Here is a 16714-nt window from a genome sequence, read left to right as displayed (position 1 = left end):
TGTTTATATTAAAGTGTACTCAGTGCATGCTTGCTGCATGAACTTGTCAGATTGGGTAATGACATCCTTTGCAAGAATTATCTGCAGACCTTAAAAGGACACTGGGACTTCTGAGTTGGGAGAATACTGAGCAAATTCATATTTGTGAATTGTGAATATCTGTGGGTGCAGAACTGTCCCCAGTAAAAGCAGATAAGGAAATACAGATTTTAGCTCTCCCTCTATGCCAGCAATGTTAAAGAGTTTCAGCGCAAGGGTGATTGTGTTCACTTTAAGAGGTCACTGATTGTCACAATGCGCATTCTCTTGAAAATGATAGGACAGAGAAAAGCCTTTTTCTCCTCAGCTAGATTCGTAATTAATTGCAGAGCACAGTATCAAACTTAAACTTACATTTTTTTAGAGCTGAGGGCCCCAAACTGGAGATCTGGGAACCCAGACCTCCTCCCTCCAAGAACAGCAGCAGTCCCTGGAAGTGCAGCAGAAACATTTCTTACTCAGGAAAAGTAGTCTTAGATCTTTCAACAAATGGTCCCATTAGCAGCTGTCCAATGGTTAATTCTGTTTCACAGCAGATTTCTCCTGTTTCTGTGTGTGCGTGTGTGTGAGTGCCTACCTTCCTCCTCTCTTGGGAGATACCCAGAGAAGGTCTGTTAAACCATGCCTTAGTTGGAAATACAGGCCAGTTTAGTATTCTGAGAAAGCAAGCTAAGTAAGAATAATGTGGCACGCTTCTGGAGGCCTCCCAGGAACTGACAGAAAGAGAACTGAACCAGTATTTCAGCTGTGAAAATGAAGAAGGTTTTTAATCACTAATGCCTAAATTCTGCTCAAATGCTTTTAGCTGTTGTGTCTAAATGGATTGTTGAAATGTTGGAACAGGAGTAAGAGTAGAGCAGAGCTCAGGTAGGATTTGAGTCTTGTTTCTGAAATTCTGAGCTTGATGGAAATTCTCTTAGGTCTGAGTGATTTAGAACACAAACATCCAAACAAAATCTTTTTGCTGAGGCTTAGCTACATCTAACAGCCAAACTCCCAACCAGCTGCTCCCTGCAGTGGGATGGGGACAGAAAATAGGACTTGACTAGGGGAAAATTACTTTTAATTTGTTGCCAATTAAATAGATAAGAGTAGGGATAACCAAAATTAAAAACATTAAACCAGCACCTTTCCTTCCCTATTTTTCTTGCTCAGCTTCATTGCTTCTCTCCTGATCTTTCACCCCCCAAGAAGTGCAGGGGAGCAGGGAATGGGGGTTTGCTCCTCTCTGCTGCTGCTCTCTTTGCCTGGCAATGTCTGTGCCTGGCACAGGGCAGCCCATGGCCATCTCTTACATCTTGCAGCCTCAAGCATCCTCATATCTGCACCCAATGTGGTGCCTCTGCAGTGAAAGGGAAATTTTGGTGCTTTATTGAATTGAGACAAAGGTCAGAAGTCACTGCTGATTTTGGTCTCTTTGCTCATGCTGGATGGCCACCCAGAAAATGAATGGAAACCCTTGGAAAATGAAAGGCTTACTGTGCATGGTTAGATAGGAAATGGTGCACTGTTAGACAAGATCAGAAGTCCCAAGAATGTTTTACTTCCTGGTAGAGGAAAAAAATTAGTAGTGAAACACACATGAAGATTCCAGTGACATGAATGAAACGTGAACATGGGTGTAAGCACGGCAGCAAGGCAAGGGTGACTGCAGTGCAGTCAGCAAGTGGGAATTCCTGTGAGAAATGGGACAGAGAGGAACTTTTGTGATAGCTTTGTTTCAACCACAATGTGCTGGCCTTTCTCAATAGCATTTTCCCAGATAGTTCCATATTGCAAGTACTAAGTATATTTACCCGAATTACATAATTATGCACCATTATACAAGTCAAGTAACTGCATTAGAATTAACAAAATTCTATATATATGCCCTCATTTTAATGTAATTTCTATCAGAATAACCTAAACACCCACTGAAATACAGAAATAGGCACATTTGGGAATATTATCCTCCATGTATCCATATGTTTCTATATTTAAATTGCAGCTAATTATGTATATGTACGTAATTTCTTTATTGCTGTGAACAAACAGGAAGAGTTCTGTTAATTTTTCAGGGAAAAAAAAAGAAATAAGCTTTCAGACTGAAGTGTTTGTTACATTTTCATACAGATGAATAAAGAAAACATTAGTAAGCATCTGTCAAGATTTATATTTGATGTTTCTCATTTAAACTTGTAATTTAAAGCATGAATAAAATATGAATGGTACAGTATCACCTAATGCCCTTTTCACTCTTTTCACTATTTTAGTGCAAATGTTGAATGTATTGAGGGCACAGATGACTCTGAAGTCACACAGCCCTTCCCCTCTCTTTTTGGGGAGAAGCTTTAATAAAATCAGATAATAAAAGAGAACTGTTTTCCTTCCCTTTCCTAGGACTTGTTTGTGAAACAAATCTGTACTCTTGCTCTTCAGGAAGGGGACAAAGAGTATTTCCAAAGGGATCCATTCCAGTTCTGCAAAATGCAGGTTTTAAGAGCTGTGTTGAGTTTGCTACAGTCACTCCTCTTTACCTCAGCAGGCAGGGTTTTTCTGAAAACTGGAAGCAGAATCCAAGATGAGATTAGCTGGGGTGTCTGAGAACAAGGAGGATGGTCAGAGGTTATGTGAACATAGCACAGGAGCCAGGCCATTTTCTCACTTCTATTTTCACCAGAAGATGCCAAAGAGTTTTGCCCAGTCTTTTTCCTTATGGAATGGACAATTGACTCACTGCTGCAGGTTAAAGATATCAAGAGAAGATACTTGTCAAACCGTTGGACATGACATAAACTTTCTGTCCATTTTCTAAACTCTGCTAATCTGTGCTCTAAGAGTTTTTCTGTCAACTTGGTACAGACTTTAATATTACATCCCAGAGGACTGGCAAATGCCAAACACTTATTCATAGACAAAGAAAGCCCGAAAAAGAATCCCTACAGTAATGGCTTGGACCAGTAATTATTTCTTAAGAAAATATAGATAAACACTTGAAAAGATGAGAAATTACATGGACTGCTCATATGTTACTCTTTAATATTTTCAGATATAAAACAGGAGAGTGACAGGTCTGAAAGAAGAAGGACTTTCATAGAGCTGGAGATGGAGACACATACCAAGAAAGTCACATGAAAGGGCAATGCACAGGCCTGCATACCTCTACCAGCCAAATTCCCTTTAAACACAGAATTGGTGGAATAAGTTTGCGAGGAGTGCAACATAGAGGGGGTGACACTGCCCTGCCATCCTTCCTGTGTGCCAGGCCATACCCATGGGCCAGCACCTTTCTCCTTTACACATTGCTGCCAGAGAATGATAAGAGCAGACACCAGCAGTGCAAATTCATCAGCATTTCGGCATGGGGAGAGATGAAGGCATCCCTGAGGAGTCATTCAAAGAGACTGAACAAGTGCTGAGTCAGCACCTTGACCTGGATACCTTCCCCTCTCCTTGACACTACCCACAGAAACCATCTGAGTTACCTTCAGTAAATGGGTCTGGAGAGCTTTTCACAGACCAGAAAAATCTAACAGATGATATCTTGTCTCTTTCAAGAAAATATAGCTGGCTGTCTTTGGACCTATCTTTTTGTTTTAAATGTTGTTTGTCCTAAATTTGCTCTCACATGTGTGATCAAAGCCGTGTAAATAATGACACTTCTAATAGTGGATCAAAGGAAGAACAGAATAACTACTTCACAGCCATTTATTATCTGCATAATTAAATCAAGGCTTGAACAGATGTTTGTTGAAAAAAATCAGTCTTCTTGGGATGTGCAGTTACAAAGGAATGTAAAATTACCCAAAACTGAAGTAAAATTCTGTCTTGTGTTTAGGAGACAGCTAATTAAATCTTGCTCTAAAAATCTTGCTTTTTCCTCAGCCAATGTGATGGTTTTGACTAAATGCATTTCAAACTTTTAAAGGTTGTCGGGAAAGAAACCAATGGAAAATTAAAACTTAGGTTGTGTTTGCTAATGTCAAGAACATGAGTTGTTCTGTTTGCCAGCATCACATCTATACGTAGGATTTAAACTCTTGCTTATATGTATCTACTATTGCAATAATGTGTGATAGAGGAAACTAGGTTCAATTGAACCATCTCTATTATAGAACATATACAAATCCCCTCAAAAATCCCAAAAATTAAAACAAAAAATACAAACAAACAAACAAGCTCAACCCCCCCCAAAAAACAAATCACCAAAACCCCCCCACAAAACCAAAACCAAAAATATACTCCTAGCAAAAAAAAGAAAAAAAGATACCATCCAGCAAATCTGATGAACTGCCCACATTTAAAATTATTCTACTTGAAGAATTTCATTATAACAGCCAAATTTCAATTACCAGCATTTGTTCACTTTCTGTTTGGAGGAGTGGCTCATGTTGGTGCCTGCAATCAAACCCTCGCCATGCTTTAATCCATTAGTGCATGTGAGCCCTCACAGCTAAAGGATGCTCACTTCAGTTTCTGTGCCATCAAGACATGGCTCAAAAGGGAGAGAGAATTGCCAGATATACATGGGGAGCATCAGGATGCCTGGATGCAGCAGGTGGAGGGAAAAAACCCCAACCACAGCAGCTTTTGCTTTGATCCAAAATCTGAGGAAGACATTGATTTTATTGGCTCTGGAGCAGTGACTCAGCCCTTGTTTCAGAAGGATTTCAAACATGCTTTCCTGCATGCCTTGTTGAATTCATGAGCCAGAGCAGCCTCCTGAGTCCATGCTTAAATTATTATGGCAGGCAAGAAAGAGGAAGTGCTAAATAAAAGCAGCCTTGCCTTTGGTGCCTCACAGCTGCCATGCAGAACCACTCTCCAGGAAATCTGAGCAAAGGCAGTCCTGCTTCCTGCAGGTTGTGGGTGGTTACCAGGGCACCAAAGGGATGCTGATTCACAAGGATCTTTCCAGGCTGTCATGTAATGGTGATGGTAGCCAAGAGCTCATTTCAGTGTTTTCATCTTGGAGAAAGCTGCCCTTTTAGCACAAATGTAATAGAATATGCATCTGTTATATTAGGTCTATTTCTCACATCTGTGTTGGGTTATGATTTCTGTCATTAGCATGATTACACTTGTTACGTGTACAGAGATAAGCAGTGTTTGTTTTCTCATGTATGTAAAACATCAGAATGATGGTTATATGCTGCATCCTAAATATCAAGTTACTTAAATCTCAAGTTCTTACAGAAACTTATCACTTTCTTGGTTTAATAAATACTTAATATTTTTACCATCTTTAAAAAACACAGTGCAGAATGTTAGATTTACCAGCATGGGTAGATGATATTTAAAGCAGAAGCATTTATAAAACAAGAACACATGGGAATCAGGAATTAGTAGCTATTTCACTTGGCAGAGTTTCCTTATTTTGCAATACTTTCTAGTCCAGTCCCCTTCCTGAGCAATGCCAAGGTCATCACCTCACAGCTTTGAGCAGCAGGTCATTCAACCTGCTTACAGCTATGAGAGGTGTGAAGAGATTTTTTTAAAATTTACTTTGAATTTATGTTTCTTTAACTTCCAATTGTGTTTTCCTTATTCAGTCTTCTGCACTAAAGCTGAAAAAGAAGCTTCTGTTTTCTCAGTCATTTATGATTTCGGTCACTTCTATTAAAACTCAACTTATGAACATAGTTTTCTAACTTCTTTTCAAAATTTATATTTTTTAGTCTTAGGATTACTGCTGTCCATTTTGACTTTTTTTCCTCTTATAAAACACATGTAAGAAAGAAAAGGAAGCCATTGGTTTGATCAAAAGTAATGCCCAGCATACTGTCAATTCATATTTTTCTTTCTATTAACTAAACAGAAATGTCTTGGGTGAGGAAATTTCTTTAGAAGATGTAGTTTAAACTTTTTTTTTTTATCAAGTACCACTTGTGCTACAGTTGTCCCTTTTTAAGAAAGTCAGTAGCAACCCTATATTTAGGGTATCATGTGCTATTATAAGAATCCTTGGAGCCCTCTTATAAGAAAGTCTAACAGCATTGCTTGTGTCAGGCTTTTGAGATTTTCAGCTGAAGAGAAGTGCTTGGGGTAGATAATGCTTTTCCCTCTCCACTCTTGCCCATGAAAATTCATTTATACTTAGCTGAGATACAGGCTGTTAAGTTGCTGTTCCTTTCCTTCACTGGTGCTGTGCTGGAAAGCCTTGGCATCACATCAAATTGGTGACAGACAGTGGTTCAGCCCCAGAATGCCACTGCTGCCTCCAGCATCACCAGGAGGAGGAAGCCAAGAGTGGGGCAGGCAAAAGCAAAGCCAGTGGCTTGGATTTCTGCCCATCTGACCTGGGACTTCCCCCAAGACACTCCCTCCTTGTCTGGCTCTGAAGGACAGAGAAGCCAGCCTGATTGCTGTGAGAAGCTTCCTAGCCCCTCTCTCAGCCAGGTGAGGTTACCCGGATGGCCAGCTGCTGCCTTACAAAGGACAAAACCACAGGCTCCTGTGGGGATGACAGATAAAAAGCCTTTGCTTAAACGAAGTAATTTGGATTGCCAAATTGCCAGCAGTGTGCCTCCCAGCCATCTCCATGGGGCAGTTGGTGTCCCTTCTCCTCTTATGTAGTGCCTGTGCTGGCCGTGTTCACTGCTCACTTCTCACCTGTGGGAGATAAAACTCTGCTTGCCTCTTCCAGCAAGGCTGAGTAGGGATAACATTAATCCACCGTCCTGCTCCTGGACATTGGAAAAGTGTCTCCTAATTTAAAGGATGCTATTTTCACTAAAACATCTTCAGTGTCCCTCTGTGGGAAGTTTGCTTTTTTCCATCCCACTCCAACTTTCTGTCTCTTCTTTACCCACTGCTACTTGCAGGGTGTTTAGGTCTCACTCCCTAATATCCCTCAACCTTCAGTTTTCAAGCCCTTCACTTTTTCTTGTGTAAGGCTGTAGGAGGACCTGCTTTAAAATGAACGCCTTTGTGCTGCATAGCCATGAAAAATAGCCAGCTTTTTAGTCCCAAGGAGGGGCATGCCATATGAATATTGTCAAGGAAATCAGCAAAACTTCTTTTTTTTTTTTTTCTCTTTCTCATGAGCACTGAGTTAAAGTGAGTATGAATAGTATTCGAATTTATATTCTGCAGCAACAGATGGGTTTCAAGGGCTTAGTTGTTTGAAATATATTTATTCTTAAATACATGCTTGATCTTATCTGCTTTTAAAATGCTTCCAGGAAGGCTTCTTGACAGTGCCCTCTGGAGACAGAGGGGAGAGGGAAGGAGGCTGTTGACAACATCTGTGGTATTTGGGTGGGCTCGGTGTGCTAGGAGGAGTAACGAGGGGCTGGCAGGCTGCAGCTCTTCAGCCTGTGCTGAGACAGTGCAAACCTGCCATGTGTGGAGCAGCCCCCATGGTCCAGCTAACAGCCTTCATTCATCTTTCTTGCACACAATATTTCCAAGTGTTTATGGAGCTGATGTACAGCATAAACCTCATGTCTGGGTTAGACTGCGGCTCCCATCGAGCCGCTTTTGCCAATGTCAGTTTGGCCTCAGGGTGGTGCTGAGCAGGGCATAAATTACACCATAAGACACCGAGACACAAGTTTCTTCATTTGTCTTGTGGCTGGAGATAAGAAGTCTAAAACCAGAGTTTTTCCAGCCTGTGTGGTTCTGCAGGTTTGTTTCTTTTCCAGCTCTTTCAGAGGAGGTGAATACTGGCTGATGAGCATAAAGCACTATCAAAGGGGAAAATCCTAAAAGCTCATGTCCCATACTAGAACTCACTCTCCATAACCTTTTCCTATGCCATGGAGACCTCACCATACAACCAGCGTTGCTGATGAAAACATGATTGTGATTGACCAGGATGACCTTTTATTTCAGTTGGGTGCTCAGAATTTTGGTGCTTTGGGCAGGAATGGAGCTACGTGAAATAAATGAACTGAAATAGTTTTCTCACCGTATGATAAAAAATTCTTGATTTCTGAACATTATTTATATTTATTCTTCAAACAGATATTTTTGTACAGCTTAGGCTATCTCTTTTTCTTTACCTTTTTTGCATTCAGACAACAACATTTCCTTTAATAATATTTTCCTAAAACCTTTAGCTTTTCAAAGAAAGGTCTGCTTCGTCAAGCATTTTGCCAAGAAGAAGTGCTTAAGAAGTCCCTTTTATTAAGCTCTATTCCCTTTCACTTAACACATCAGTGGGTCTAGAGCATGAATTCTCCAGGGACCAGTGCTCTATAAATACCTTTGATGGATAAATTACAAACTGCCACACACTAGAGCAGGTTTTACTTGTGTTGTGAAGTGAAGGGCAAGGAAAGTAACCAAAATAAGCACAGGGTTGCTGGTGGAATGGAATTTATCATGAGGACTTGGTTTGCCAACTGTTGTCACAGCTATTTTCTTTACCTAAGCACAGGGATAGAAATACAGTAATTATTGTTGGTAAATGCCATTTCACACTGCTGACTACTGCACTTTCCAAGGACTCTCGTTACTGTACAATCATCTCCAGTTTTGACAAATTACATCTGATTAATGAAAACAATATTTCTAAATCAACCATACCTCCTGAGAAGTCACCTCCTTGGTAGGGAAGAAAAATGAAGGGGAATTTCAGTGGGGTTTCTCAGCACTGTGGAGATCCCAGGTGTGCTGCCTGTGGTATGAGCAGTCAACAAGTATTCCAAAAAGGGGCACTGATTGAAAGGAGCAGAATGGTGTAAAACAGATGCAGGAAAGGCTGCTGTGAAAACAGGTGGTGAGCTTCTGGAGCTTGACACCACTGGACATGAATGAGGACATGTCAGCAGGTTGAAAAAGGCATTAAACACATCTATATCCAACAAGCACATGAACAGAAATTGGCAGGAATATGCAGTTAATCTAGTAAAAGTAAAGTGTGAGAAAGTGTTGAGGCTCCTGTGCTCCCATCAATAAACTCTTTCACTGTCACCTCTGAGATCAGTATTGGGTGGGACTCTGTTGTCTAACCCAGCAATACATTACTGTCCTTAAAAACTGGAAAACACAAAACTGCTGCTTCTGCCATAGATGCCAACAATAGAAAGCTTTGGTATGTTCCCCTGGAGTAGAGCGTGGAGAGAATGGACAACTAGGATTAGGGCTGAACTTTTTAAAAAGTCTGGAAGTGTACAAGGTAGAAAAGACCCCTTCCAAAAATATAGGGGATTACTCTGAAATTCACGTGTTTACTTGTATGCACTATTGTTACATGCATGTTTCTACCGCTTAGAGTTATTTACTTAAATTTTTGTTGTTGCTGTTTTAATTTTGCCTGCGCCTTCTTATGTTTAGGGAATATGGCTGGCAAAGAAACCCAGTGAGGCAGCTTGAACTTAGGCATCCAAATTTGCCTGGAATACCTTTCAGCTGTCTTCATCTGTATCAGGATCTGTTTCTTTCTCTTCCCTTTCTTAGAAGTCTTTGGGGATCCAACAATGGCCAGAAGACACAAATATAATTGTAAGAAATCTTTTGTTTACAGCTCCCTTCCCTCTGCTTAGACCTGTTCTCAGTAGGAGGTTTAATCTAGTTAACACTTTTTGCTGAGAAAAGCACATTTTCAGGTTTTGCTTTAATTTTAAAGTAAGTTTACGTCCTCCTCTTGCTGAATTGAAAGCACAGTCTTTGTTCCTTCCATGTCATTCATCACAGCCCTAACAGGGAGAGACTGAAGACAGGTTCCACTGGGAGACATCTGTGCAAACATTACTGCTGCCTTTCTATCCATCAGGTTTTAATCTGGACCACTGCATTTTTCATTTATCCTTCATTCCTGTGCTTCTCAGAGCCTGTGCAGCAAGCTCTGGTTTCTTTACTATAATCATTATAAACTGCCCAGAAGCCGCTGTCATTGATGAGACCCCACTGTGGGAGAGGAAGGAGAGAGCTGTCATCTCCAAAGCTGTTTTGGGGGTGAACATGAAAGCATTTGTACCTTCAAAACCCCAAGAATAAAACCAGTGTGTCATATACAGCTGTCCCAGTCATAAAAAGCATTTCAGGGTAAGTTAGGGCTGGTCCCATAGAGTGACTACTGAGGTGAAAATGCAGCAGTCTCTTGTCTTGGGAAAAGGGGTTAAGTCCAACCATCTGACTTAAGATCCATTTACAAAGTGTTTTTAGTACTTTTTTATTCATCTGTCTAACAATTTAATACTAATAATAGAGCTTAGAGGCAGGAGTGAAGAGTAGGGCTTGCTGTGTTAGTTTCTCTGTCAAAACCTAATAATCTGCAGAGACAGAATTTTCCTCAGAAATACGCAGTTTTCTTGTGGCAGTGTCCAAGCATTGAATTTTATGAAATTCATATTGAAAGCTCTATTCATAAGCTCTTTTATTACCAGAAATTTTGATGCTCACAATTTGCATTAACTTCAAGAACTTCAACAACTTTCTGGAAAAAAACCCCAAGAATGCTACTTAGATTCTTAACTTGTCATCTGAACTCATGCACCAAATTCTCAGAAACTCCCAAAATGATGCCTTCAGCACACAGAGCTGAGAACTTTTTCTCTCCTCTTGCTGACAGTGGTTTTACAATTCTGATTTATTCTGAGCTTTATTCTCTGCACTTTTCAGTCTTTAATAGAGTCTCATATTGTAATCACAGCTGAAATCTGCAGATTATGCTGTGACAATAAATTATTCAGATGGGCTACTTAGACTTCATTTTACCAAAATGGTTCCATCTCTATCAATGATTGACAGTTATTTCTGAGCATTATTTAGCCTTTCACATCACAAATCAGGACCCCTGCTTATTGCCAGCTCCAGCTTTAGTGCCAGATTCCCATCTGGCATTGTAACAGGGAGTATTTGAGTAGGACATGCTGCCTTTTTTTAGTATCAAATCCATAAGGCTCACAATGAAAAAACAGCTTCTTTTATCTACTGAGCTCAAGCTCATGTATTCTGTAAATCATTTTAACTTCTCAAATGTCAAGATAACTTTAATAGCCCTAATTGAATGGAAAACTGTGCTGAAACTCAGATGTTGAGCTGGGAACTCTCAATGAGGTAAAAAACATTTTTTCAATAGCCCCTCTATTAAGAAAAGAAAGTTAAGCACTGTGTTGTGTAGACATTTCCATCATGTTCCTCCCTGAACAGTAATTAGTTCTGCTCCTGCTGTGCCATCCAGCTGGGGCTCTGGGGGATGACAGAGCTTTCTAACAAGGTGTGAGGATCCACACCATGATGCCCTACCAAGCCCTTTTGGCAGGCGCAGGCTCTCGTGACCTCTCAAATCTCTGATGAGGAGCACAGTGTCCTCCTGCATGACTCCCTCCTCTTGCCTCCCATGCAAGGAGTCGTCTGCTGAGCTGGCCAGGTGTGTGGGCAGGGCTTTTCTGTGGTCTGACTGGGATGTCCCTCAGATGAGACCTTCACATGCCCTCATCTGGTGGTTGTTAGCAGCACGTGTGTCGTGCACAGCCAGCTGCTGGGCCAAGGCAGAGGGTCCTGCAGAGAGCAGACCTCTGGGCAGGAATCTTGCATCTCCAGTCTCAGCCCAGTGTGCTAAGCCCCGGCTCCCTCAGCCTTTGTTCTTATCACATATATGTAACAATAAGCAAAGAAAGCAGGAAATCTCAAGAGGTAATTGAGGATCAGAAATTTCAAAGCTAATTTAAAAGCGATTGCCTAACAAACAAACAGACATATCTCTAAGATGATTCCTCTGTGCTCTTTTATTAAACCAGATTTTATTTTTCATGATTGAGAGAAGTCATTAAATCTTATCAATGGCTTTTTTTGGTCTGCTGTCATCACAAAATTATCTCCCAGAATACCTTCCTCTCTCTTGATGCTCGATGCTGAAGCATTTTACAAGGCTTTTCTCCCTTTGAGGGATTTTTTAATTTTTTTTTTTTAATTTTCCTTAGGAAATACATGAATGCGTACATATCATCCTCCACTGTCAGAAATTCATCTGTCATGTTTCAAGAGTAAATGAAACATGACATGAGGCTTTTAAAATGCATTGTATTATCGTATCTCCTCTTTTGCTTTGGAATTGCCTCTAAAATTCAGTGTCACAAATTCTTCTCTGAGAAATCAAAGCAAGTAAATTCAGTGTTGCTGTCAAGATTTGTCTCTGCTCCTAATATCTAAATGAGATACCAGGAGAAAAAGTATTGAAACCAGCTGCTTTTTCAGACAAGGTTTATGAAATTTACCAGAAAATTGTAGTTTCCCTGTCTCCATTTCCTATTCTTTCTCCTACTCACACTAAAGAAAACACATTTGTTTTAGAGCCACCACCTTTCTCTCTATGTGTCTGTCTTACTGGAGGATTTCTCAGTGTTTCAAGCAGGTGGGCAGGGAGATCTGGATTTCTACCACCTTATCTAAACTATTTAGTGCGTAGTTGCTATCCTGTGGCAGAGCAGACCCTGTTACATCCATTTCATGGCTTCTTCCAAACTCAATAGTTTGTGTGATGAGTGACATGCTTTCTGTCAACAAATGATGACTGATTTAATACATGTACAGGGTTAAATTTGAACAAGAAGTGCATGGTATCAGTCTGATTACATGCATTTAATATGTCATGTATGTAGATACTAGTAAGAGCCAGAAGCTGTGAATATTTGATATTAATGATACTCAGAGAGCAATGGCCTTGAACATAATGAATTTCCTTGTATTTAGCAGTGGAAACAGCAACTGACAGAAAGATGGAATCCTAAGTATTGAGGCATTTAAATATATTTGTATACAAAGCACAGCTCACATACCTAAATAAGCGGGATAGAAGTAGGATTTGACAGAAAGCTGGAATGGTGAGCAAGGAGGAGGAGTGGAAGGACAGCTTCTGTACACAAAGGTGGCTTCCCAACTATGGCTGACTGCTGCATCCATGAAATATATAAATATATGAAATATAAATGTATACATGGGCATGCATGTGTATATGTGTGTGAGTTTGTAGTGCTACTACTGCCTATTCTTGAGCATTAAAAGGACATGAGTTAGCTCACTTGAAATAATCCTGACTTGTTCTAAACAAATCAAAAGTCTAAAGTAATGCAATTTATTGAAATGCGCTATACTGCCAACTCCACCATTGCAAGCTCTGCAGTAACTTCATTGTCTGGCTCTTGCCAAGTGAGAAAAGCATCGTTGTTTTGTCATACTGTATTCCATTCATTCTGCAACCTGACATAAACAAGCTCATGTTCAGCATTATCCCAAGCAGACCACAGATTTGCCCTTTGTTTGACCATCTGTTATGTTTGCAGTTCCTAGAGAACAAATTCTAATTATAGGATGTAAGCCTTTGTGGATATAGCCTTAGATGGCTGGAATAAGAGGCCTTACTCTATTAAAAGAGGTTTTCAGTTTTCAGATTTAAAGCTGTATCAGGTCTCTGACCTAAAACTGTGTCATTATTAGTCACTGAATGACTAATTGCTGTGCCCCAGGACTTTAATAAGTGGTAATTTTACTCAATTCTGAAGAGGTATCTTGAGGGTGCTAAACAGAAAAAGGACAAATGAGGGTCTGATTCTTGCTCATATTAGGCCCCATCAGTCTGTGGAGGAGCATATGGATAAAAAGACCAGGAAATGTATATTATTTCTATTAAAAGTTGTTTATTATTTATATTATTAATAATAATGAATATTTTTTGTATTATATTATTATGAATTATTTGTATTATTTATATTAGAAGTTTCCAGAGAAATAAGATATGTCATGATAGATTGATTTTTTGCACAAGCACAAGTTAAAATCTTCACATATCATAATGCCTCTTCCAGAGTTAAGGAAAAACAAGTTAACTGGGATGCTTTTCCTTACTATTATACAGTGTAGCCTTGTTGCCATTCATAATTTTTACAAATTCACTGTGAAAACTTCAGTGGCCTTGTTCTGCTGATCAGATGTTGGCATTTAATTTCTTGAACTACCTTCAGTCTGCTTCTGGTTGTTGTGAGTAGGGTCCTTAGAGTGCAAACGAGCCCTTTGTAATGAAAGCTGCCCAGGGAGCACTGCCATAGGGATGACTTCCACATCTGGGAGCAGCTTCAGAACCTGCACACGCACAGCCAGCCAGCACTGCCCTGCCTGTAGCTCCCATCTGGCACAGAAAATGGTCTGGGATCTATTTAGCCAATAAATATTCTTTGGTGAGTGAGCTGAGTCAGCTGTGCAGGTGACTGTAAAGACCTCTTGTACCCTCACTTTCTTGGCTCTTGTTATTGGCAATATCAATGAGCCATCTTCCTCCCTCCTTATTTATTCCCTGGCAATAGGACTTAAGGAGGACAAGGACTCCCTTAATCATTCCTAACCTGGGGAGACCACTGTAGAAATCAACTGGAGTGTGGGACTGTCCTTACTGAGTGCTTTCCTGGGGAAAGGTTAGTACTAATAGGTATGTTTCCACATTTATTAAAGCATCAATCAGGTTTAAGCATCTTCTGGCCACCAGGAGATGTGATGATGAATCTCTGCTGCCATGGTCAAGGCAAGCAATAGAAATGTCAGCCACACACCACTGCTCCTTATGTGACAGAAAAGAAATTATACCAGAGGAAAGATGATGCCTTGAGAAAAGTAGACTTCTTATTTCAACAAATATTTGAAAATTTTTAGAATATGACCAGTGTTTAATTTGCTTTTTGATGGCACATTGCCTAAAAGTTGTGATTCCCTATTCTTTATTTGCTGGTGACTTCAAGTGATACCAACTTCCCATGCTGCCACCACCAAAGCCTGGTCCTGGTAGTCATACTTGTTGCTTGCCTTGGCCAAGTGGAGCCCACATTGCTTTGAGGCTCACCTTGATTTTTCACAAGATTAAAAGGAAGACTGATGCCACTGATACCTGAGGAATAAAATCCCGTGGTAGCTGACAATGGAAGTATGGAATTCTGGTTCACTTTGGGAGAAAAGCAGCAAGAAAAGTTGTTTCAGTGAGTGCTGCTAAGCTGGGTTTGGGCTGCAAAGCACCTGTGGGGGCTGGAGCTTTCCTAGAGTCTCACCACGAAGGAGATGGGTCATGGGGAGTCCAGGGGATTTGTTTTTTAGAGCCCATCTTGACAGCTGTCCCTTGCTCTCATGGCACTTTTCTGACCCACTGAAGAGTCATCTTTGGCCACTGCTGGGATGCACACTAGTCAGTAGAGGGCTGTCAGGCTGTATGATGCTTATGAGGTTATTTTTATGCCTACATTATTATGTTGTCATTCCTGCAAGATAAAAATGAGTCTCTCTTGAGTTAAATGGCATCTGCTGATGGCTCTTGTAGAATGCCAAATATCTGAGAAGAAGGAGGTGATTTTTTTTTCTGGTGACTTATACCTTCTTTAACAGGTATACCTATCTTGTTTAGCCGATTTACAGGACTGAAGAAAGGAAAAGAGGTTACAAATCAGAGCAATAGCTACATACCCTCAAATTTCAGTTTTATACACATCTGTCTGGCATCTTGTGTGCTGTAATGCTTCACTGGCACACATATATTTAGAAAATTGGTAATATGTTGCTAAAGCTTTCTAGTACTACTCAGATTTCAGAGCAGATTCCATCCCTCAAATAGATAAGAAGGGGGAAAACAGGGAAGCTACAAAAAGATTTGAAAGCTGCTCAAGACCTTGATGGAGAAAGACAAGAAAGAATATAAAACTGCTCAATGCGTTTATTACCAACCTTAAAATTTTATAAGGCTAGTTATTCTGTTCTGATTTTTTTTCTGATATCAAGGGGTAGCATTAAAAATGTCACTCTTACAACAAAAGAAAGCAATTTTTAAAAAAGCCCCTCACATAAAATAATCTAAATACCTGTGAAAAGCAAGAAAAGGTGATTTAATTCAATATTTTAAAACTAATTTGCCATGATTTGCAATATTGTCATGGGAACAGTTTTTTTAGTGGGTTGCTGTTGCAGTTGAAAAGTTTTTTCCAGCATTGTTCATTTTTTCGTTGAGAAAAACACCACCTCATTTTTTGGTGATCTTTTATACGCTCTCTTTTTTTTCTCTTGATGTAGTTTATTCTAACACAAAATAAATGGAAAATGTCACACCTTTCCAACAGAATCCTTTGTCATAACAGAACTCTTCTGAGAATTACTTTGGAAAAGATGAGGACAGTAGTGAATTGATGATTTGGCAACATGCCTGGTCTCACAAAATATATAGTTTAAGTTAGAATCAGGTTTTCCAGAATATTTTATCATCCAATTCCATCTTGTCCCATCAGAAACTTCCTCGCAAAGAGTAACCTGAAATAATGTCAGCGTACATTGTGTTATTACTTTTTAGATTTTTCCCACCTGTCATTACACAATCACAGTAGAAGCTGTCTGAACAGGTGTGAAAACAAAATGTCTGTGCTGTTGAGGAGCATTCTGCTCCTTGAAACACATCTTGTCTCCTCTGTTGCGTGCTCCCCAGGTGCATCTAACAACATTAATAACATCATATGTCACAAAGCTGCTCTGACTAAATATGGCCACTGACTGGTGATCTCAACTGGCCTCAGCACTGGTCACAGTGGATTAATAAATTCACTGTGTAGCATTGAAAAAGACATGTGTAATAAATTACATTTTTTCTGGCACTGAAGCATCCACACAAATATGTTCAGGTTAGTCCTTAACAGAAACCAGACTCCCTGGTCTCTTGGTTTGAAGCAAAGAACAAAGAGTAATGAGATGGACCAAGAGCAGTGGCAGAAGCACCATGAAATGATGG

At 40.0% G+C, this 16714-nt stretch overlaps 1 long non-coding RNA gene across 1 annotated transcript; it reads right to left on the bottom strand.

Moving 5' to 3' along the window:
• Window positions 1-393: 393 nt before the first annotated feature.
• Window positions 394-16388, bottom strand: LOC135298008 (uncharacterized). Its single transcript, XR_010359967.1, has 3 exons — window positions 16294-16388; window positions 8551-8681; window positions 394-469 (listed from the first exon to the last, which is right to left on the bottom strand). It is a non-coding gene; the product is annotated as an uncharacterized LOC135298008 (long non-coding RNA).
• Between the last annotated feature and the right edge of the window lie 326 nt (window positions 16389-16714).

The sequence above is a fragment of the Passer domesticus genome, chromosome 3, assembly GCF_036417665.1.
Source record: "Passer domesticus isolate bPasDom1 chromosome 3, bPasDom1.hap1, whole genome shotgun sequence".
Taxonomy (NCBI): domain Eukaryota; kingdom Metazoa; phylum Chordata; class Aves; order Passeriformes; family Passeridae; genus Passer; species Passer domesticus.
This window is presented reverse-complemented; position numbering and strand designations above follow the sequence as displayed.